The following is a 25,718-nucleotide window of genomic DNA, read 5'->3' as shown; positions in this document are numbered from 1 at the left end:
TCTTTTAAATAGTTATGTTTCAAAATATCCAAACTTGGGGGGATCTACATGGGATTCACCCACTAATGAGCAATAAAGTAAAATTATTCCCCGGAACATATTCCAATTAACTTTGAGTTGCTTTTCTAGCATTTGAGTAATATTTCCAACATAGACAAAACACACAGATTTGTCACCCCAGATTTATTTTATTTTAAAACGACTGCATATTGACAGATTTCTCCTCCATAACCAACTAGAGAACTTGCAACCCGAACCATACCTAATTAGTCAGAAACAAGTGCCTTTTAACTCCATTTGTAAAATATCCAAGGGGAAAGAGTCTCCGTTTGCCTGAATAATCTGTTACTAAATTTCCTTCCTGCTCTTAATAGCTTTTCCATAAAGAAGCCCTTCATTACAGTTCATTCAGCTCTCTTACGCCATAACTTAACCCATTTCTTCTCAGGGGACCAGTCATGCTTAAAACCATTGCCTTTCACTCGCACTCCTATTGGGCCACACGACCTTATTTCTGGGCTGTTTCGGTTTTCCTGCCTGTTAGCAGTAGTCCACCTGTCCTTATGCAGTTGGTAGGGGCAAATACTTGAGTTACATTCACACTCAAGTTCACAAATCTCACTTTCAAATTCATTTTCTAAAGTGAGTAAGACCAATAGGTTTACCTTTCTGATAAGGATCCATAAAGTCTTATGAAACAAATGTTTCTCATTTGCTTGAATACATTCTTATTGTACACGATTCAAAAACATAGAAGCATTTTCACCTCTGCCTGCCTGTCTCACACGCAACTGTCTACGCATAATTTTTAGCAAGTCAGTCTGTTTGAAGTTTTCTTCCAGTACTTGATTAGTCTTTGCTGTCTTTGTGCAACAGTAGAATACAGAACTCTAGCATCAACCATATAGTTAATCATGAACAATAGAAGAGCCTCACATCTTCCCGTGGATCTGGGTACTGAGATGGAGCAGCTGCTATTTAACCCGGCCTTTGTGCCCTGCCTGGAAGTTCTGTCTAAATGTGCAAAACCACATCTTGAGTCACATAGATGTCTTTTGTATTCAGTGCTCAATCCTAGTAATTGAACCAGGAATAATTCATGCAGAAAAACAGAGTTGCTGTCCATAGTAAACCCATCTTGTCCCCTAAAAATTCTTTATAGACAAAATCTATTTCAACGATCTTTTAAGACGGTAAAGAGGGCCTGGTGTAATGACTCAATTGGCTAATCCTCACCTTGCAAGTACCAGGATCCCACACAAGTGTAAGTTCATGTCCCAGCTGCTCCACTTCCCATCCAGCTCTGTGCTTATAGCCTGGGAAAGCAGATAAGAATGACCCAAATGCTTAGAATCCTGTAGGCACATGGGAAACCCACAAGAAGCTCCTGGTTTCATTTGGTTCAGCTCCGACTGTTGTGGTCATTTGGAGAGTGAACCAGTGGACGGTAGATCTTTCTCTCTGTTTCTCCCTCTCTCCATAAATCTGATCTCCCTTTCCAACCAAAATAAAAAAAGAAAAATCAGTAAGGGACCCCACTCACTGGCTGAGAGACCTTGAGAACATCACACTACCTGTGGGAACTCATTCTCACCATGAATAAATTAAAATATTCAAAAAGACTTAGCAAAACAATATCCCACCCTAGAGACCTAAAGAATTTCTTTTGCTTTGTTTTCCTATTTAAAATACCAGTCAAGAAACCTTGACGTAAGTGCCTTGTTGACATTTGAAATCGACAACCTGGAATGGATTTCTGTTCTGGGACCAGATGGAAGCAAGGACTCTGCACTAAAGTGAAGATTCCAACATGGAAGGCGACAGCTATGGGAAGAGACTGGGTTAGAGCTGAAGAGGGAAGCAAAGGGGCTCAATCGGGAGAAGTTGTTCAAGCATGAAGTCCCTTAGAGGAAGCAAGCTCATCTCAGGGGGGAAAAAATCACAGAAAAGACTAGAAGGGATCTGGTTGTTGGAGTAGTAAAAGCACAGCAGTGCTCCAAGTCCAAGGTTTCTCCTTCCAGAGTGCCAGTCACCCACAGTCAGCTGTGGTCTAAAAACACTGAATGGAAGATTCCAGAAACAAATAACTCATAAGTTTTAAATAATTGTATTACACTATGTTACTTTCATTTTTCTATTTCTTTAATCATTATTGCTCATCTCCTGCTGTGCCTAATTTATAAATTAAGCTTTATCATGCAATGTATAAGGCATAAATCACATTATTTATGAGGTTTATTTTTAAAATTCATGTAAGTTTGAACATTTGGCCTTTTGATTATAATGCAGTGATTGAGACACATGGGTCCTATGTCAGGGTGCCTGGCTTCAGTGCCAGCTCCTAGTCCTGGCACCAGCTTTCTGCTAGCACAGGCCACAGAGAGAGCCAGTGAAGGATTAAAGACTTGAGCCTCAGTGAGTTCCCAGCTGCCAACCCAGGCATTTTACAGTGAACAAATATAAATGGGAATTCTCTGTCTGAAAAGTAAATAACACTTCTTGTAAAATTAAATAACTAAAAACTAAAGGTTTATGAAACAGAATTCACAGATAATTTCATTAGGCACTAAGAAAGTGAAATTCATGCATGCAAGTGATCCTTGAAGAGTTAATGAAAAATCAACGTGAAAAAACGATGTATGGCTCTCACAGTACTATCAATAGTTTGTCACATCCACTGAGAGCCTTGTATTGGAGGGGAACATCATACCCTGGTGGACGATGGAAGGCTTCTTGAGTTCTGGGTTGTCTACCTGCATATAAAAACATTCCCACAAAATGAATAAAATTGAAATGAAAATGAAAATGAAAATGAAAATGAAAACAGCAACTGTGTTTTCCCTCTGCTTTCAGAGAGTAAGGGATCTGAGTGTATCTCAGCCGCTGGTCTGACCTGGGGTTTCCTTCCAGGTTATTGTCAGGCCAGGGCTGCTTGTCTCATCATGCTTGGCTAGGGCTTGTAATTGTATTTTCATCCACATGGTGTGAGCAGAAGTCTTCCACTGTATGGAATTTCTCCAAGCCAAGACACCTGAGCATGAGATGGTAAGAAACAGACTAGAGTGCATCATGTTCCCCTCAATGCTTCTGATCACTCACACCAACCCTAGCACATTGTGAAGAGGCCCATAACAGGGTATGACTCCCAGGACCACTCAAGGATGCTAGACACCACAAGGCCTGTGTTGCAACATATCTGCTAGAGGGTTGGGTTTTGTGGTATTAGAGTAAAGGAAAACCCAATATGGACTTAGGACGTGACTAAAGCTTCCCAGTGGGTGAGGAACTGAACTCAAGCTGAAAGGAATCTTCTGCTAAGGGCTGGAGAAAAACAAAGCCAGATAGGATTATCTGCATGGAATGTAATAGAAGAGCTCTATAAAGCTCTATAAAGGGCTTCACAGTAAATGTTTCAGGTATTATAGGTCATAGGTCTCTGTTGTAGCCAACTCTGCCATGGTGATGTGAAAGCAGCCAGGGACAGATATAAGTAGATGAACATGAATATGTATCAATAAAACTATTTATGGACACCAAAATTTGAATTATATATAATTTTCATGTTTCACAGAATAGTGTTCCTGTATTTTGAAACATGATTTACAGATATAAAAATGGTCCTTAGTTTACATGGCACACAAAAATATACTGAATCCAAATTTGGCAGGTGGGGCCAAGTCTAGGGGAATCCTGAGACAGTGTGACTGTAGAAGGCTAGGAAAGACCCAACTAAAATAGAGGCAATGTGGCAAATATTGTTTTCAAGTTTAATGATAATCATTATGATAATAATATGGTGAGTATTTCCTATTCCTTTTCAAGTTTTCAAATCTCAAAACATGTCTGATTCCCTCAAAGTATCTATAAGCAACCTCAAACTTCCAAGGGAGAAAATCAGACATGAATGTGCCCAAGGTTTAATCAAATGCTTGTATCATTTTTAAAACAAAGCTCTGGATTTACACAAAACAAACGAGTGTTATGCAAATATTTCATTTGATCACATTTACATGTTGAAAATATTTTTCCCAGATTTTGACAAAATGCTTTAAAAATATTTTGACACATACTAAGGAGACTGCTGCAATTTCAGTCACAGGAATTGGAGATCAAGAATTAATCTTTCCTGCAGTTAAGATGTTGATTGGGGCACACACATCCCACATGGGAATGGATAGGTTCCAGTCCCAGTTGTGCTTCTAATTCCAGTTTCCTGCTAATGAGTCCCCTGAGAGGCAGCAGGTGAAGGCAAAAGTGGTTGAGTCTCCTGTGGGTAAGACCCTGCTGCTGCTGCTGCTGCTGCTGCTGCTGCAGACATTTGGGGAGTGAACCAGCAAATAAAAGCTCTGTCTTGCTCTCACTTTCATAAAATAAATCAATTGAAAAAATTTTTTTAATAATCCATCTCAAAAACACTGAATGTTTGAAACCAACGTGGCTCAGCAGCAAAATAGATTGAATTTGTGCACCAATTGCAATTAAAGTGTAACAAGACCGTAGGAAACCACAATGAGCTGTTTCAAGTGCACTGCGACAACTTCAAGAGCAAGTTGGTGATGAAAACAACGAGAGGACCTCTGCTGTGGCACGGCATGTTGAGGCACCACTTTGAACATTGATGTCCCACATCAGAGGGCCAGTTTGAGTCCTGGCTACTCCACTTCTTGTCCAGCTTCCTGTTGACGCACCTGGGGAGGCAGAAGATCTTGGGCCCCTTGCCGCACAAATGACTTTGGCATGGCTTGTAGAGTAAAACAGTAGATGAAAGATTCTCTTTCCCTCACCCTCTCCCTCTCTCCTTTTCCCTGTTATTCTGCCTTTCAAATAAATAATGTTTTTAATTAAAAATAAAAGAATGAGACATGTAGAAAACTTATTGTGCCTATTGTTTGGGTTTTCAAAACTGGAAGAAAAGGAACAGCTGAATCAGTCAGTTTCCTTGAGTGGACTACCTAGCATTCACTTCGAGAGCATGTTGAATGCAGGTTCTATTAATACCCTAATAGGACAATAAGCTGTTTCCCAGACTGACGCTTCCTTATCATCAATGATCTCAATACTGAAATTCCTCCAAGTCATTCTCAGGATGATTTGACTGAGAAGAAATGCTAAATCACCTTAGCCACCTTGCTTCATGAAGAAACAACCATAGCTATAAAAAGCCCACTAGTGCCTTGTAGACATATGTGGATAGACAGATAGATAAGACTGCAAAGCAGCAAATCTGCGTCATTAAATTAGGGGAAAAGCAGAATTTGAAACAGTAATTTTGTCTTAATTACTACAGCTGGTGGGCATCGTGCTGCAGAATAGGAAGCTGTCTAGAGATCACACGTTCCCATATTGCAGTGCCAGCTACCGCACTTCCAGTCCAGCTTCCTGCTAATGAGCCCTGAGAGGCAGTAGGTGGTAGCAGTTCAAGTTCTTGACTTCCTACCACCCACATGGGTGACCTGGATGGAGTCTTAGGCTCTTGGTTTCAGCCTGGTCAACCCTGCTGTGGGCATTTGAGGAATGAACCAGCAGATGGACGATCTTCCCTCTTTCTGTTCTGTGTGTGTGTTTCTATTTCGTAGATGAAACTTCATTTATAAAATAAGAAAACCATTTTTTAAAATTTACTCAACATGTTGCATAATAAAGACAATGCATTTATCACGGCAGTAGGAGAGCCTCAGTTCATAGACTCCATGGTGTCAAGGAAAGACAAGGTCTGTTTGGATGTTGAGCCTGATGTGCTTACTTCTTATATTTGACAATGGCTATCACATGGCCATTCGTTATGGGAAGAAGGAATTATTTGACTTACAGAGGGTATAGGAGAGCCCTTGGGAAAATTCGCTGACCTTTTTAAATTTCATTTTACTCACAGGGCACAGCTGCATAAACCACAGTTCCAGTGTCACCCTGGAGCACAGATAGGAAGACAGGCTGTTCTTGGGGAAGAAGATCACAAACAGGGCCACCACTGTGCTTGAACGACGAACAATCCATTCGCGTGCTAATAAAACTTGGCACTTTTCATAATCTCTGAGCTGGGATGAAGTATGGCAAGATGGGCACCTCCATGTCACTGTTGTATACGACGCACTCCATTTTCCCACTCAGGCCTGCAAGTCCATTAGCTGAGTGTCCTCCTTCTCATCCCTCTTTCTGCCACACCTTGACCTCTGGGAAATTAGGTCTGCTAATACTTAAAACATTTGTCAAAATGATGGTGTTGAACTGATTCTGATAAGCAAGGATGCATGTAATTGGAAAAGATTTCTTTTCTATATGTGATATATTTGTCCATGGCTGTAAGTGAGCCAATGAAGAAACCATCTTACCATTAACATAAAACACAGAGCCAGTCAACATGTAGCAGCTTATTTAGGAGACTTACACAAACTTATTTCCTTTGAAGAGATTTCTATTTTGAAGGGAAATCATGTAAATGAAAGAAGAACCTCAGTATAAAAGCAATAAACCAAAGCATGAATATGTAGTGCCTTATTTACATCAAACTTAAGTCAAATGTGACTTATTGAAATATGGGGCATATGAATAATAGGCTATCTAGGTTAGAACTGAGCAAATTGTAGGGTACCACTTCAGTGCTAGTTGGAAAGAAATCATAACCTCTCTCTGTGATCAATACAGATTTTCACCAAATTGTGTAACAACAACAAACTGTAATCAGAAGTGACTGTGAGTAGGGAGTTTCTGAGAAGCAAGCAGGACACTGAAGCTTAGGGGTAGGAGGGAGCCCAGCTGTGCTGCACCCCTGGCAGGTGCAGGCCTCCCTGCTTTAGCACAGATGCACATAGCACGGGTCGCTCACCTCAGGGATCAGCCAGGCAGCACACTGGCCTCAGGGCTCAGCAAAGGTTGGGGTGGGAAGTACAGGAGCGCTTAATGACTTCAACTAGGTTTGGTTGTGGTGGTTTCTTCGGGCTGAGAAAGTGTGAAGGATGGAAGGGGTAAAAGCCCATCTAGTGTGCCTTATGGAATCTGCTACTGCTCCTAGTCAGCATGGAAAACCCCTGAGGACCTCAGGTGAAAGTGGCTGAATGATCATTCACAATTAGGTCCCACCCCACAGAGCCCCAGGCGCTCAGGCCTTTGACCAGCCCAACTACACACTCCCCGCCCATCAGCCCCTGAAGCTCCAGGGAAAGTTTTGAGGCAGAAAGATGGAAATGCAGAAGGCACTCTAGGTCAGATCCTCCAGGGCACACAGGCACTGCTGAAACTGAAATGGAGAAGCAGGCAACAACGGGACAAGGTGGCAGCCAAATCTGGAGACCTGCTCACATGTCCACTCATGCCCACATTGGATCCACACTCACCCATGCTGGAAGCACTGCCCAGACTCCCACAGAGCTGCAGACACATTCCGATACATCAGAATCCACTTCCCCTGACAATACAGGAATTCCATACCTAGTCACCTCTGATCTTGAACAGACCGAATTTACCAAGCCCCAGTCTTTTCATAGCTTCCATGGAAACCTTAAGGTGCCCAAGTCAAAGCAATCTTCAGCTGGGATCCAGAATCTTCAACTTCAGGAGTTTGGAATTACAAAATGGAGGAACTGTAGTGCTAATGATGAAATGGTGACTCTTACTTTTACCACCTGATCTCCCAGAATGGCGGAGTTTAATCTGTCGGACACTGTTTAAGCCAAAATAGTAGTACCAGGCAGAGACCCTACTCTATTGTTCAGCTTCCCCAACCTCATGCTTTTTGGAATCTTCTGTACATCCTTCCACCACTCTTCCTACTACTTCTAGGTAATGAGAGGCATAGGACTGACCCACTGTATCTCAAAGCCACGAATTCATTGTCAGATACCCTTGGCCATAAAATGGGTCCTTCAGTGCTAGACAATGTTATTCAAGAAACTGTCCCTGTAAGTGAAGCACTGTGTAAACTGACAGAGGATGATACTTGTAGATGCTCTGCACGTATGGAATCGCAATCCAAGTCTGGTTTAGAAGACAGGTGACAGTAACAACAAACAAGATCTCCGTCTAGGGTTGAACATGTGCACTAAAATGGCTGACAGCTCGGACGGATGAATCAAAAACAGAGCCTGATCAGTCTCGCTCAAACCTGCTCTCCCTAATCTTTCCCTTGAGAGTCAATGGCAATTCCATCCTCCCAATGGTTTAGCCTGAAAACATAGGAAAACCCGTGGCTCACATTCTCCAGGTTGGGAGAACTACATTTGGGTGTGAGGTGCTGCAGCAGCTGGAAGAACCTGCAGAAAGAGAAGACCTGGGAGATGGGATTAGCCTTCGCCTGGTGCACAAACACCTCCCTTGTTCACATCTAGTCTGGACAGCCGTTCCTTGAGGGCAAGGGTTTCCTCATTCTCTGTCCACTTCCTGGGCGACAGAAAAAGGAAAGATAAGAAGGAGAGGCAAGTGATATAATAAATGCTAAAAGGACAACATACACTCATTCTAGAAATTCATAAACCAGATAAAATATTAGCACACTTTTCATGCTAAGAAGTCTCTTCATGAGTGAAGATGATCAAAGCCCCGATGTCCTGAAGAAAGAAATATGGGAGGGCCCAGCGCGATGGCACGATGGTTAAGGTCCTTGCCTTGCACGCCCAGGATCCTATATGGGCGCGAGTTCTAATCCCGGCAGCCCCGTTTCCCATCCAACTCCCCGCCTGTGGCCCGGGAAAGCAGTCGAGGATGGCCCAAAGGTTTGGGACCCTGCACCCCTGTGGGAGACCCAGAAGAGCTCCTGGCTTTGGATCGGCATAGCATCAGTAAGTTGTGCTTACTGCGCTTACTTGGGAAGCGAATCATCAGACGGAAGCTCTTCCTCTCTGCTCTCTTCTCTGTATATCCGCCTTTTCGATAAAAATAAAATAAATCTTAAAAAAAAGAAAGAAAGAAAGAAATATGGTACACAGTGCCACAGTCTCTCCTGGGTCCTAAGAATCAATGGTTGGGGGATAGCAAGCCACATGGGTTCGTGTCATGCTGTTTGTCACTGTAATCCACCACCTATAGTGCTATGCCGTGATTATTGGCTTCTTTTAGATTTACCCCCTTGCAGGACAAATGAGTAACACATGGCCCCTGGCTAGCCCTGGCCAACTGCTCTCCCCATTAGTAACTTGCACCTGTCTCAGCCCGCCCAAGGCAACCTGTCCTGCCTTCCATCAGCAAGAAAGGCTTCCTCCTTCTGTCTCTTCCACTCTGCAAAGAGGACCCACGTTTTCCACTCCAGTCTCCCTCTTTTCTTGCTTCCCATGGGGATGCACAATTTTGTTACACTCCCAGAAAATCTTAACCCAGATTCCCTGCAGGTAAGCGCCAATTCTAGAATACACTACCAGCTAATGACTGCATTTGAATACACTTCCTGCTTTAAAGAGAAGAAGGGCTTCCCTCTGTCTCCCTTCTCTTTCTCCTTAGGAGCTGCATGCTGGATTTGCATACAGCTGGATATTTCTTAGTTTTGCAGCCTTTACCCAAGGTTTTCTCTTGTAAACATCCTCAGACCCAACGGCCAGTCACCCCTGCCAACCCTTAGGAAAAACAAAACCAACCGGCAGAAGAGGATATTTAATAACAATTTTGAAGAGAGTGGATCTGACTTCATCACAGAGTCTCTCTGACATTCCACAGGGAAGAAACCTAATTTAAGGGTGGGGAGTGAAGTCGCACCGATGGCCCAGAGTTCTGAGAGCCCAAACTGACATCTAAAAATAATATTTGTAAATGTAGCCCAGGGCTATTGCATGATGGGCGCCCAGGGGAGCAGGGCCCTGGGCATCTGCCTCTGCCTCGGGCTGCTTATGTTGATTGGTCTAAAATAGCAACAGCAGGTTCTTTCACCTCGGGCTTCTACCATCATCTCCCGTCAGCTACAGATGTAGCTCCCAAGCTGAGGATCAGACTGTGTCTCTTCCACAGGGTATTTGCCACCCTCTTGGTGGGCAACTCCAGTAAATGTACTGCTCCAGTAAATGTTCTCTTTCAAGCTAATGGATTTCTGTTGTTATTCTTGTAGCTGCCCCAGCTCCTGTTACGCTGTCTACTCTCCTATGCTGTAGCTCCTCCCCTTTTTGCCTCCATTTCTCCTTGTTTCTCTGGGCTTGGGAAGAGCAATGAATTTTAGGATGAGCAGTCTAGGGGAGACTCTGCATCTAGGTAAAGGCAATCACGTGATGACAACAATGGTAACTTGCAAGTTGATCCTGGCTAAAGCAAAGGATTGTTGATGCTTGGGCCAAACCGTGAGCTTTATTTTGGGAGGAGCTGCCAACCCTGAGAAATCTATCCAGTAACATGACTGGGTCTAAGCCATAGGATAATTCATCTTTCTATGATGGGATGGAGCTCTGAAACACCTATTTCTGACTGTGTTACCACACTCTCAACATTTAGAAACTTAAAATAATAAAAAATAATAGTAAGAACTATCCCTAACTGTGCAGTACGGATTCAGCACAGCTTAGCCAGGTGTCACTTCTGAGTTTCTCCCAAGGCTGTGATCAAGGTGTCTGCCAGGAGCTCAGGTCTCCCGCAACTCTACTCAGGGAGGAGCCAGTTCAGTGACACTCAAGTGGTTGTTGGCATGAAGTGGAAGCTGGCCTGTGTGTGGGTAAAAACCACGTTCACGTGCAGGACACAGCAGTCACGTAGCAAGTAAGCAAATTTCACAGGATTAGCAAAGTCAAGTCAAAACAAAAATGCCAAGGACAAGAAATGAAATAAGAAAATGATGGCTGCCGTAAGAACTCAGCCCCAAAAGCTAACCAGGTGTGCGAGACAGATCACTCCAGACAAGTCTAGAATGTTAAGGAGCTTTCATTAAGCAATCTGGGTGATAACAGGACCCACTAGAAATAAACCAATGGCAAGTCACTACAGCAATCCAGTCTGAATCAAAACCCTGAGAGGAACATATGACAATTACCATGAAATCTGTCCATTAAACTAAAGACCTATGTCCCAGCTTCCCCAGCAGCATAAGTTATCCTAAGAGACGTAACAGCAAACAACCTGGACACTCTTACAAGGCTTCAGACATTCACCTTTCCTTCAATGTGGGCAGAATGTGGCTTCTCTGCCCACATTCTGTTACTGCTAGGCCTCACCTCTCCAGAAACCCTTGAAAGTATACAAATGAGAAATACAAAGCATCACGGATACATCAGCAAGGATTGTCAGTACGGGCACCAAGGACCATAACCCAACTGCCAAGGAGATCACAGGGAATTTGAATGCTCTCATGGGCCGTCATTTTCTATCAGATTTTCCTCACAGGACTGAAGCAGCCCAGTACCCTTCCCATAGGGTCTGCTGACATTGGAACAACAGCCAGCAGCCCAAGGTGGTTCTCAAAGATAAACAAATTTCCTTCTGGACTCAGGAGAGGCGCTTTCTCTGGTCCTTACTTAGTTCCAGCTTTGGCTCCCCATCCTCTCTTATGCTGGCCATCAGGGTCACTCAGGAGCCCTACAATTAGCTCAGACAGACAGAGAGATTAATATAGAAAGCTTTGACAGAAAGCACTGAGACTGTAGAGAAAGGAAGGGACCATCTTTTTGTAAACATAATGTGATCTATAAAGGAAATCCTTCCTCTGTCTCTCCTCTCTGTATATCTGACTTTCCAATAAAAATATTTTTAAAAATAAAAAAACAAAGGAAATCCTAATATGCCCTACTCCACCCCCAGAAAAGAAAGAAAGTTTTGAACAGACAGGAATAAGTCAGCTAGCTTATAATTGCTCAGCCTGTACCTTACTGAAGCCCCAACGTGGCTTTTCCTAGACCTCACTAGCGAGGATGTAGAGTTCAGTAATTCCTCACTTGCTAAATTATTGGAGATTTCTCTGCTTACCTGCTTAAGACTTTTCTACTCTTCAATTGTTAGAGTTATAACAGTTTTGATTACCCTAAAATGCAGGAAGTTCTGTGAAATCTTGCTTGAATACTATAAACTGCTAAGTTTAAAAAAAAAAATACAAAGCATCTTAGCATTCACATCTTCACTGAGTCACCCAAGCAGTGAACAGAGGGTGAGGAATATAGACATAAGGGGCTATGCTCAGGGGCTACCTGTCCTTGGAGTCCATCCGCGGGAAACCAGAGAACAAGCAGGTACTGGGGAGGCCAAGAGTGAGTGCCAGAGTGACAGACGCATACAACCAAGAGAGTGAGCCCCTCCCTATCCTGGGCCTTTGTGGGGGCTTGAGAGGAGAGTGGTTATGCAACAACATGTTACTACCCGCTCTCAGGTACCAGGCAATAAGTGTCACCTGACTTGCAGGTGGGCAAAAAGGACCACTCATGTAGGGAAGATGGTTTTCCAAGCTCCTGACCCTGAACCTGCTGCCTAGGATCACTGTATATTTGCCTCTGTATCCCTACTCACTTGTCCTCCTCAGTGTAAAAAAGCAGTTCATGCAACTGCTCTATAAAATCTTTAGAGGTGTAGCCTTTTTGGAAAAATCCATGCTAATGCCCTCTAAAGTAGAGAAACGGTTACTTCCTTTTCATAAATGCCTATCAAGTCTTTGATGGTCAATTTCCAGAACATTTCTGAAGACCAGCAAGATAGACCACAGAGGTCTTTGGAGCTCTTTTAATAAGGTGACCTATGTCTTCTGGACCTGGGCCCGTGTTCTGGGGTTTTGAATTGAGAAGCAAGTGCCCCCTTATGAATCTGGAGTCTCCTTCCGATGCTGGGGCCTGGATTGTGGACTCATGGACACAGAGATATCAAGTGAATGGAACTTGACTCCACCTCACCATCTAGACAGGGTAAGTCAAATCCCCAGGGTAGTCAGAGAGGTGGCACAGGCTGGATCAGACTGCCTGTAGCTGATGGTAACCAGCTCTGGCTCACATGGTAGAGGCAGAAGGTATCTGCATCTGGCTCCTAGGTATTGGCAGAATCCCCAGGAAGCTTTGGGAAACCCACTAATGGTGTGAAGGAATCCATGCTAGTGCCCTCTGATGGAAGGTTACTTCCTTTCTATGAGTTGCTGTCTAGTCCCTAGGGGGGTCAATTTCCATAATAGGCAGGATTCAGACCTTGCAGGCTTCACACAAATGGTCTTACTTCCTCTCCGGAAGACCCACTGTCTTCCAGACCTACTGTCTGGACACCTGCTTGATGTCTAGGGGTTTCTTGAGAGGAATCCACCCCCTCCCCTCTGGGCATCTCCACAAAGCAGCTCACAACTTAGAACCAGCTCCATCAGAGGGAGCAAATGAGAGAGCAAGAGAAGGCTAAGCAGACAGAATCCAGGGGCTTCTGGCAGCCTGCTCCCAGAAGGGGCATCCTTTTTTTGGTAGTGTATTCTTTCCATTAGAATTAAGTTACTAGCTCCAGCCCACACCCAAGGGTCAAGGATTGCATAGAAACATGAAAAAAAAAAAACCAGGGGTGTAAATCCAAAGTGTGTGTGTGTCCACGCATGCACATGTGTGCGTAGAGAGAAGCAGAGTGAGAGAGAACAGGAGAGAAATGCATCTAAAAGCCAAGGGAGAAGAGAGTTCCTAAAAAAGGAAGTTACAAGCGACCTGTAAGTGTCCATACCAGCTACCCAAGGCCTGCGGGACACACCTCTGACTTAACAAGGTGGACCTGTTCTTTTTTATAGGATGGTGGGGCAGGTGCACGCCACAGAGACTATAGGATGGCATATCTGGCAAAGGCAGTGTTAGAACCTCAAATGCCTTTCAAGGTCTGTCTTCTGTGGGAGTTTTGGAGGCGGGGGTCGGGGGCAGGGGTCTGAGAAGCATGGGTTCACTCTGAATGAGGTGTTGCATGGAAATGCTTGAACATCTCAAAAAATCCTCTGTATAGCAAAAAAAAAAGTAACACTTACTCATTTTGGCTGGAAGAAGGGGCGCTGGGTATTTCCAGGTGAGAGAGTGAGCTAGTCTTTGCTCCTGGGCGAAATACTGAAGGTCCACTTCAGCACCACAGACTGGCTCAGGGTAGCCTTGTCAGAATTGATGTTTTGCGAGGCAACTTATACCTCAGGAAAATAACACATTCTAGCTGTGAGTGCCAGGTCCATTTGGAATACCAATGGTCTCTCTCTCTCTCTCTCTCTCTCTCTCTCTCTGTGCATGTGTGGCTATCTGTCTGCCTGAGGTAGGTACATGACATCTCTGACCCTGCAATTAAGACCAGTGGTGATGAGGATCATGACTCTGGAGCCAGCCCACCTGGATTCAATTCCAATTCCAGTGTCATCTTTGCTAGCTGTGTGGCCTGGGTCTGCTGCTCAACCTCTCTGGGCCTAATTTTTCTCATTGGCTTACTGCAAGTAAGGTTTGTGAATTAATATTCTGGTAAAGTACTTAGAACTGCTAAAGGAACAACTCTAGACAGATTAAATGCCATGTGGGTAGATCCCAGCAAAGCAGCATTCATTCATCAGGCAGCCTCCCAAAGCCAGAAGAGGTTCAGAGAGCTCCACAGCGCAGCACAGGCAGGTGCAATGCTGGACAGAGAATTTCAGCGTGGTGTAGAGGCTACCATTGTGGCTTGGAAGGTTAAGCTACCACTTATGACATCAGCATCCCGCTTCAAAATACCGGCTCAATCCTGGCCAGTTGGCTTCCAATCCAGGTCCATTTCAGCCGGCCTGGGAAGCCCCTACAATCCATGTGGGAGACTGGCACCTGGTTTCAGCCTGGCCCAACTGTAACTGTTTCAGTTATTCAGGAAGTGAACCACTCTCTCTGCCACTCTACCTGTCATAGAAATAAATAATCAATTTTAAAATGCTGAAATAGCTTGATTGATTATGGCTGGTGTTCGCCTTATCTGAACATATTTGGTTGATTGGTTTGTTATTAACTGGGTCTTGCTTCCTAAGATAGATTCCCAGTCAGTACCAACTATGTTAGGTTGCAGTTTGTAAGTAAGGGCTCAAAGTTGCAAGCAGACATCTATGAGCCAAATTTAGCTTGCCAGAAGCATAAAGCCAGTATATGCAGCTTTCATTTATGAGCCTTGTGAGAAGCAGTTCTCTTACAGAGGTGGAAGCCAAACAGCAAACTTCACATTAAGCCAGCTGATAGGGGTCAGATCCTTGGCATGGCAGTTAAGACATAGCTGAGGATGCTTACACCGCCAAGTCCACTCAAGTGCCTGGGTTTGAACCCTTGCTTCACTTGTGGTTCCAGTTTCCTTCTAAAGCGCACCTTGGAAGGCAGCAGGTGACAGTAAAGTGTCTGAGTTCCAGGCTTCCTGCTTTCAGTCTGACTCGACCCACTTCTTAGAGGCTTTTGGGGAATAAGCCAGAAAATGGATGATATTTCTCTGTGTATCTCTATACCTTTCAAATATCATAAGTAAAGTTGACAAGTGAACATTCAAATTTTATTTTAGTACGTAGCTGTTGATTCAGGAAGGATAGTATAGGCTAATATCTCTTCAAGAGAGGTCTTACTAGGAAGATCTGGAGACCAGGCAAAAGGGGAAGAGAATTGATTCATCCAAAGTCAGTACAGAGCAGTGCTTTCCAGGGTGCACTGGAAATGAAATTTCCCCAGTCCCATCCTGAACTTACCTATTTAGGAAACTCTGCACTCTAACAAGTCCTCCAGGTGATTCTTTTTCTTCTTCCTTTTAACCAGCTTTGTTGATGGATAGTTGACACACAGTACATTGCACCTACTAAAAAATGATATGGCAAGTTATCATATATGAATATGCCATAAAACCAATCCCACAGTCAAGACAAAGAACACCGAACACCTACCCTTGGTAGTCCCACTTCCTGCTGGGCCCAGGTGATTGTGATGCTAATGCAAGAGAACCCTTATTAACTTGGCAAGAGTAACGCCACAGCTCAAAACAGAGCATGCAGATGGGATCCTAACAGCGTGATCGGTGGCTGGGAAAGGCAGACTGGACTGCACAGCAGAGTACAGACCAGGGCTGTGGACGGAGCTCATGTCCTTCCTCTGATGCAGAGCAGAGCAGGGCCACTCATACACCTCTGCCAGGAAAGTCCTTTAACCGCACACGCTTGACCTTGACATTTACCACCTTTAAAACCTTTTATGAATTCCCTTTCTCTGTAAGATGCAGTCATTGTAAGTACGTAGACAAGCAGCAACAAGGCCATCTCAGTCTGGCTGTCCAGACCATCTGGCTCCATTTGCCCTTCTGATTGTCATCTTCCACACTTCCCCATGGTTTGCTGAGTGTTCTGTGATAGCTCCTCCTTTTTTTTTTTTTTTCTGTGCCTTGCCTCAACCTCCTATTCCCCATGTTCCTCTGTCCCAAGACTCTAACCCCCGTCCATTTAAGCATTGCTATTTCTTAACATTCTCTCTGATCAGACATCTGAGGATAGTCCTTGTTTGCTCTGAGTGTATGGATCACATTCACATAGGGTGTTGTTCTTGTGGAAAGCGGCATGCTCTTCAAGGCAAATACTATGCAGTCAAATACCTAGTACATTGTTTCGAGCGTAAGAAGTGCTGAGTGGTGTCTGTGATGAGTGAGCAAATGAGCCAAAGAATTGGACAGGAACAATTTTCTTTCTTTGGACAGGAAGTATTATTGGTGGGAGTAGACTAGGGCTTCTCAACCTTGGCACATGACACGTTTTAGGCTAGGTAATTCTTCCTGAGAGGGAATTGCCTTGTTAGATGTTTGGCAGAACCCCAGAACTCTACACACTGGGTACCAGGGAAACTCCATTGCATTGTGACAATCAGCAAAGTTCCCAGGCATTGCCAAATGTCACCTGACTGAGGAGCTTGAGCATTGACTTCCCAGGTTTTCCTACAAAATAATCACAGAAGACAAGGGTCATGATTTGTTCTGATTAGGGAAAGAAGAGAAGTGTTTAATATGTGGAACACTGGAAAGGAAAACTCTACACTTTTCTTTCTTAATTTTTAAAAAATTATTTTTGATGATGTTTACATAGTTGATCAGAGTGGGAAGGATCTAGGGTTAGAGCAAAGTGGGTGAGACTATTGTTTCCACATTTTCTTTTTCTTCTTCCTGTATCTGGGGGGAAGGGGAAGATAAGGGGAGAAGGCACATCCAGCCTTCCAACCACCCCAGTACCCAGGGATGGGAAACAGCCACCTGATATCAACCCAAGGTCCTGCGTGGGGTTATGTTCTCAGGGTTTTGCTTAAGTGGTTTAGATAGTTCTGAAATGTTTATCTCACCAATCCAAGGATGAGGAAATCCTTCCAATGTCCATTGGCTGACATAGTGGACTTAGAGTCTCCAATCACTCAGCTATTTGCTGTCATTGCTTGATTGGGGTAGTTGTCCTATCCTATTTGTTGTGCCCTCCTTCCTCTGTTGTGGTACCAGATGTCCTCTGCAGGCCCCAATGGCTGCTGTAGCCTCCATGTGCAGCTGCAATAGGCTCTGTCTTTTCCATCCACTGCTCTGTCTTTTCCACTGAGTAGGCCCAATTCTGACACATGCACTCCATAGTCAGACCACCAATCCTGGACATGAAAGCTCATGTCCCTGTATGTCTGCATCTGTGTCATTCCCCATGCCCCTGGAACCCCACACACAAAGCCCCGACTATTGCACTGTCTGGCAGCCAGTGGCCTGCACCCAGTGCCATTGGTGCCCTGGGCTGTTTGACCAGGGTCCCGCTAGACACCCCACCCTTGGGGTTCATGGACTTAGCATCCACTATGCAGGCAGGCCTAAGACCTAGGCCAGGTAACCTGAGCCCTGGCAGAACCCTACCCGTGGGGCTCACAGGCCTGGCACATACACTCCCCCAACCCATGCATTTTTAAGACAAAAGAAAAACAGAATAAGCTAGGTGACTATTCTACCACACTGGTATGGTTAACAGATTTGGCTTTAACCAGGCCCAGGATGCCCACCAGCTGTTAACTACTTTTCTCAGTGTAACACTTACCAAGGTACAATGCCACATAGGCTGTTGTGCACAGCCAGGGATCCCTATACCTTTCAAAGTAGTTTCTTCCCACTTTTCCTTCTCTCTCCCTTTTCCTTTACCCTAGGACTCTACTCTCGTAGACAGTGATAAATTCCTGCTAATGGCAAAGGGAAATATGCTAGGAACCAGAAGAATAAAGGTTTGCAAATGGAGTGATGGCAGCTAAGCTGGTATTTGAAATTGAGTGCCCCGGATGTTCCTCAGAGCTAGGCAGTACCTAGCTTGATCTCCATGTAGTGCTGCGTATGATATGTGGCCATCTGCTCTCGGGCAATGAAGATGGCGAATCACTTCCCTTCATTTGTCATGAGAGTAAACGTTTGCCTTCTGGCCTTCATGTGTTCTGAAAGTGACAAACCAGGAAATGCAGATCCGTGCTCTGTCTCTCCCAGCTGTCTACAGCGCTGCAATTGTAGGTACTTCCTTCTTCATCCATGGAGCCAGTCTTAGCCTTAGCCCATTCATTTTCTTCCTTATTACAACATGATCTATGGCAGTCGTTATGCATGTCTAATTCAATGAACTATTTGCTCAATTTTATTCAATGGCAGCCTGTTTCCCTAATCCTTTGACAACTGCTCCCTGTCCTCTGGGTGCCTCCCATCAGTACCACCCTCTGGCTTAGCTGTGTTGTTTTCCCCTCCTGTGAGTTGGTCATCTCTCTCCTTTTTGGCTTCTTCTTCCCTTTCCCTTTTGTTCTCAGTCTATCTCCTATTGTCATTTTCCTTGATCCTTTCACACTTGATAGTCCCTTTGTCTCACACTCAGCTTTCAGCATTTCAATTCCAGTCACTGGGAACGTAAACTGTATGTCACTGCTCAGCTCCTGAAGTCACACAAGGAAAGGGGAAGACAAAGGAAGGAGCCGTTCTGCCTGAGTGCAGCCGTGTTCCTGCAGCCGGGGGCTCCGTTGTGTAACACCAGCTGGGGTGAACGCCGGACATGATTGTCTTAATGAGAGAATTTCTGATGCAAATGAAAAGCATATGCTTGAGACAAATAGGCCGGAAAAATATGGTGAGATGCCCATCAGTGAGAAACACTGAATAATAGCATTCTTACTGTTTTGATGGCCTAGCCATACATAGCTGTCCACAGAATCGTAGAGCGTGCCCTGGATACAATGACTTTGAGACTTAGAGATTAATTGTGAATGCGTGTTACACAAATGGGAAATAGTTTTGATTTGAGTTGTTAACAAGCTATGAGAGACACCGCTCACTGAAGTCAGAGCTGTTCTTGAGAGCGATCTTGCCTCCGGAAAGTGGGAGCCCCATGGCGGAGGAATCTGGCATTTATACACGTCACCGTGCTGACCTTCATCTGTATCTCTTTGTTAAGAGAAATCTTCTATCACTGGACACGACATAAACCATACGACATGCACAAATACACCTACAACCAGGAACGAGCAGCAGCTGAACCAATGCCACCGATCACTGGCAGCACAGTGACCCAGGACCCACGTCTGGAGGCAGGAGTTTCCCTCCCAGGGGTCTGCTCTTCCTTGAGCTCCTGCATCTACTTGTCACCTTCCCTAAGCACACATTCAGCCTGCAGAAAAAAAAGGGGAAAGTTATTCCTAGTTCTTCCTCCTAACTACCAGAAAAATCTTCCAACAACAACAACAAACAAATAAACAAACAAAAAGCACACACCCCATTTATCTCTTGTAACCCCAGGGAAGCTCGGGGCTTGACAGATGAGCAGGTTTAGAAAGGAAAATGTGCTTTGCCCGTTTCTGAAAGGTGGTAGCCATCCTTGCAAATATGGAATGCATTACAGACTAGAGGTGATGGGAGACTACAGGGAAACCTGGAGCATTTATGAATCCTTCTGAGCAGGGGATTTCACAACGGAGGCCTCAAAATTTTACTCGTTTTGAAATCCCTTAACAGCAAACATACCCAAATTGTATGGTAGTCCAAAATACATTTTCTATAGCTGCATAGGGATAACCTTGAATATCAGGAACTTGCATTGTTTTCCAATAAGAATGATGCTATGGACATTTATGAAAACCAGGCTGTTTTTAAAATGTACAATCCCACAATATAAAAAGTAGCGTGATTCTGTAACAGATACCTCATCTTTGTTATGACATTGACATTTCTCTGCCTGAAAGGAAGCAAGATAACGCCAATACAATCTCAGCCTTTCTCCCTTACGAACTCAATGAATTCATAAAGATAAATGTCATAAACAGAGATCAGGAATCGTGGCATATACTACAAGAGATTTCATTTCTAGCTGGCAAGAGGTATTACTTTTCAATATTTTCAAAATTATGAATATTTTTTAAAATTAAATGTATTAGGCCAGGTGCAGTAGCCTAGTGGCTAAAGCCTTGCCTTACAAGCATCAGGATCCCATATGGGTGCTGGTTCGTGTCCCAGCTACTCCACTTCCCATTCAGCTCCTTGCCTGTGGCCTGGGAAAGCAGCAGAGGACAACCCAAAGCCTTGGGACCCCGCACCGGTGTGGGAGACCCGGAAGAAATTCCTGGCTCCTTGCTTCAGATCAGCTCAGCTCTGGCTGCTGCAGCCACTTGGAGAGTGAATCAGTGCATGGAAGATCTTTTTCTCTGTGTCTCCTTCTCTTTGTATGTCTGATTTTCCACTTAAAATAAATAAATCCTTAAAAGAAAATTAAATGTTTCATTCATCTGTTGGAAAGGCAGTGAGAGAGACAGACCTCCCATCTGCCGGCTTCCTCTCCAAGTACCCATCAGCTGGAGGTGGGCTCAGCCAAAGCTAGGAGTCAGGAATATCCTCTGGGTCTCCAACACAAGAGACAGGAACCCAATCCCTTGAGCCACCATCGCTGCTCAGCAAGGTATGTATCACCACGACAGTGGAGATGGCACTCCAACCCAGGTATTCTGAAGTACTATCAACAACCATGGAAACACCTACCCCTAAAAATCATATAATTTTCAATGTTTGATTTCTGTTTGTAATTTTAGCTTTTCTAGTGATTTACTTCTTTCTTACATGCTGTCTCTTTCTGTCTTTTTCAAAAAGAGTTCATTTGGAAGGCAGAATACCAGAGTGAAAGGTACACACACACACACATACACACATATACAACTTTTTCTACCTGCAGTTCACTTCCCAAATGGCCACAATGAACAGAGCTGGGCCGGGCTGAAGCCAGGGAATTCCATCTGAGTATTCTGCATGGGTAGCAAGAGCCCGAACACTTGAACCATCTTCTGCCTTCGCAGGCACATTCGCAGGGACTGAATCAGCACTCCCAGGATACCCACCTTACAAGTTGCTACATCACACCACTGTGACCACCTCTCTCTTCGTTGTCTGTGTCACACCCATCGTGTAGGATCGTATCACTAGCAAGCACACCTAAACCTTCCATTTTCTTATTCCTTGCGTTTAATGATAATGAATCCTTGAATTGTAAGCCTTTAACAAACACAATTCTCCAGCTTCAAATTTTAGCTAGTCTTAGTGATAGCAGGAGGTAAAAATCTGGCCAATCATCAGATCTGGAAATAAGAATGTAACAGAGCATCTCAGTTGGGGTACTTGTAGACTTTGAAGTGCTTGGCAGGAACCCAAAAGAAGCTCTCAACACAGAATGCCACTGGGATGGCTCTATGTGCTGCTAACAGAGCTGTGGCTGATTGCACAATGAAAGATCTGTGTGGTTGTGCAGTGAGCAAGATAGGAGGATTAGACACCACGTCTTAAAACCCCTAAATCACAGCATAGGAAACTTGTATCAGTGTTTGCATCCATCCACGTGTAACTTGGAGGCGTTGGTACGAGGTCAGTGGAACTCTGAACTCTAACAAGGAGTTATTCCACTTTTTCTGATGTAAAGAATCTGGCATTAACAGAGGAGGCAAAGGATTCCTGTGGAAATCTATCACAGCTTACAAGAATTCCTAATAGCCAGTGTCACTCCTGGGAGGACCCGGGGCAACACCTAATAGTTATTTGATTAGAAATACCTCAAGGAGCTGAGTAAAATAGAGATTAGAGCAATTCTAAAGCTCCCGATCATGGGAAAGAAATGGTGTGAAAGGATCCTTACTCAGTGGCTGTGACAGTCTCCTGAGATGCCACCTTCTGCACGGTAGGATGCTGATCCCTGGATGCGTCAGAGGAAGAGAGAGTGTGATCGAAGAAGTCTTCCCAGGGAAGTGAAGGCGATGAAGCACAAAGCAAACACTGTTGACTCCAGGAGCGTTCCAACGTGCTTTCTGCCTTTTGGGAGGAAAATAGGCAGACAGGGAAGGTTAGCATTCTAGAAGTTACATTTAAAGACAACCATTTCAAGACTCCAACAACGGAACCAGTGACAAAGAGCAAACAAGGGAACACGTAGTTGAGAGAAATCTATGCAAAGAAAGGGAAGAGTCTGTGGTAAGTGAACCAAAATTTTTCCTCTTTCCTCCTCGCTGCCCAGCAGGGCCCCTCTCCACCCTGCTGCAGCTAGAGTTTGGGGCTCACTCTCCTCCCAGCTGCAGGCAACAGGACCCCAGCCTTTCTCATCCTGCCCCTAGATGCCTATCACTGAGGCTAGCAGAGTTGGAGAATCCCTTCTTTTACCTAGCCTTGACCCCTGAGACTCAGGGGCTGCTTCAAGTTCTGAAAATACTCCAGAGGCAGTGGTGCAGTGGCTCTGTGGTGGTTGAGGTAAGCTCACATGGTTTGTGACTGTTGCCCAGTTATTTCCTCACCCTACCCCAGCCCCATCCACCAAGCAGCACTCAGCTGCTAGAGCAACAATGTCACAGGATGCCCTGATCTCTACCCACACTCCCAGCCCCAGAGTGCTGGCTTAGCATGTTGTGAAACAGACAGTTCTTAAGCTCTTTCCAAGAGAACTGCCTTTGTTTGCAGTAGAGCATTGAGAAGTTGAAGCATAAGAATGCTCCCAAGAATAACAAGGTTATAGGAGACAAGTTAAGATACAGGTTACACGACTACACACCACGACATTGTTGAAAGCAATACAAGAGGGAACTCCCAGTTACTGGGGCTTAACAGAGAGGAACCTTGTCAAAACCACTGTCATCTCAGGGTTACTTTCTAAATGAAGACAGATGTGGTAAGCTCCAGAAGAATTTTTTAAAACGATCAAAAATGACACAATTATTAAATAGCTATTTATTATAAAAAGGAAATGACATGAAACATACTGAAGACAAAAAGAAAAAATAATGAATTTAACTCTGTTTACGTCAATGCTGTCAAATGAGAAAGACTTCAACAATTCAATCAAAAGAAAGATATCAACAGAATTGGGATAAAAACAAGATGGAATTGTGCATCTATAGAAACAGACATTTGCCTCAAAGTTACATAAGTTCAGGGCCCGGCGCGGTGGCGCAAGTGGTTGAGTTCCTCACCTTGCACTCCCGGGATCCCATGTGGGCGCTGGTTCTAATCCCAGCAGCCCCACTTCCCTTCCAGCTCCCTGCCTGCGGCCTGGGAAAGCAGTCGAGGACAGCCCAAAGCTTTGGGACCCTGCACCCATGTGGGAGACCCGGAAGAGGCTCCTGCCTTCGGATCGGCATAGTATCAGCCGTTTCGCTCCCTTGGGGAGTGAATCATTGGACGGAAGATCTTCCTCTCTGTCTCTCCTCTCTGTATATCCGCCTTTCCAATAAAAAAAAAAAGTTACATAGTTCAGATAAGAAGCAGAAGAAATAAGCAGAGGAAGTCTGGTAGTTCTTTGCAATATTAAACATGGAGTTGCCACACAACCTAGGAATTTTGTTCATTGATATACATCCAAGAGAAATGAAAATACAAAGCCATTTAAACAGATGTTCATAACAGTATTGCTCATCACAGCCAAAACAGGGAAACAATCCAAAAGGCCATCGGCATTTGAATGGATGTGTGGAGAATGGATAAACAAAACGTGGTGTATCCATAGATATAAACATTCACATACAGGATTCATTTAGACCAAGAATTGAATACTGATACAGGTTATTAGATGGACAAATTTTACTGAGATTATGTTAAGAACACAACAGACACAAAAGACCATCTATTGTGATTCCATTGTTTGAAAATATTCAAAACCATGATATAAAAAGGAAATAGGATATAGTTCACAAGTTGCTCGGGCCTGGGGATAGCAAGAAGGGGACTTAAGAGTAGCAATTAAATGATTAAATGATTCTGGTTGTCTATTAGGTGACAAAAAATGTTCTAAAATTGACCATATTGATGATTATATATATCTGTAAATGTACTAAAAACCAGTGAAGGATACACTTTAAATGAATGAATTGTTTGGGAGTGTAAGTTGTATCTCAATAAAGCCATTTTTAAAAAGTGAGCTCATCACAGTACAAAATACCTCCTCTAGCCATATCTCAGTTTAATATTCCATTTTGCAGGGGAGGAAACTGAGGCTTGACATGTGTTAAGCAGCTGTCCCAAGATCATGTTAATGTGGAAAACAATGGTTGGCTCCAGAACCTATTTAAAAAAAAAAACTTCCAATCCATTTTCAGTTCAATACTTAGTAGATTTTTTTTAATGTCTTGACCTAGCTATTTTTTCATGTATTACGCTATTTAATTCTGAAATACCCGCTTTGATATAAACATTACATCTCACCCATTAGAAATAAGGAATTGAATATTCACTGTGTAAACTGACAGAATTTTAAAACCATTATTTTTGCAGAAAGACCTTTTCTTAAGGTGGCTCACTACAGCTAAAAGCATCCACAAAGATGAACAGGAAGTAGCTGAGACCCAATTGCATGGATACCTTGAGTACAGTACACATATTGAACGGAAACTGCTAACCACATGCAAAAGAAGGAATAGCTGCACCAAAACAATCTTCTCAATGTATTGCTTTTACTTATTTCTAATTCTTGGGCTCAGCTTAGCAGACCACGTAAATACAAAGAGTACCTCCTAAAAACTGACATTTCGAAAGCAGTAATTTGAATCCTATTAAGAGTAATACATTATGAGCTTGCCTTTCTTTACCACTTATTTATTTAACTCAATTGCAGACTAGCTTTAAAAATCTATAAAAGGTGAAATCAGTTCTTTCAGAAGGGCAATTGTACAAATTCTGTGAGCACTACTACAGAGAACAAAATGCCAAATGAGCAGATTCCCCTTTGGGGATTTCTGAAATTCTGGCCTACACATGCAACATGTGTCTGCCAGTGGACTCGACCAGGTCAGCTCCCTTGAAGCTCTCTGGAGTTTTCCAGAAAGCAGACCTCGAAGCTGGGAAGATAGGGAGGGCATGACGAGAAGTAGGGCACTGGCTTCTTTCTGGGGAAGAGTAGAGACCCTGGAAAGGCCATCGTACCTGATTTTGCTCACTTGGCTCTCTTTCCTCCTGTCTACCTCTCTCCCATTTCCTGAATCCTCTCTCTGTCCCCTTCACATTCTAAGAAATGCACAAATTGTCCTATAGAATGTCTTGCTTGGGGAAGAACAGAACTAGTCTCAAAGAAAGTGGAGCTGCTGTCAGTATCACCTGATTTTTCCTAAAGTAGGTCTCCAAAAAATTCTTAACTGGCCCATACTTCTGATCAAGAAGTGTTGATTAGCGTGTAGTGATAGAACAGGCCATGTTTCTATAGGACAGTGTAATATTTTATTCAAGAGCCACCTGAGGAAACTATAAGTGACCTGCATGGGTAGATTTCCACAGGCACCTTTGTTTATATGCAAGCATTTTTCCCCACACCATTGACTCAGCAACAAACTGCTTCCTTTGAAGATTCTTGTGATGCCAAGTGCAATGCAAGCTTCCTT

The sequence above is a fragment of the Ochotona curzoniae genome, unplaced genomic scaffold (assembly GCF_017591425.1).
Source record: "Ochotona curzoniae isolate NIBS_2020 unplaced genomic scaffold, NIBS_Ocur_1.0 scaffold_4812, whole genome shotgun sequence".
Classification (NCBI taxonomy): domain Eukaryota; kingdom Metazoa; phylum Chordata; class Mammalia; order Lagomorpha; family Ochotonidae; genus Ochotona; species Ochotona curzoniae.
Note: the sequence above shows the minus strand (reverse complement) of the source record.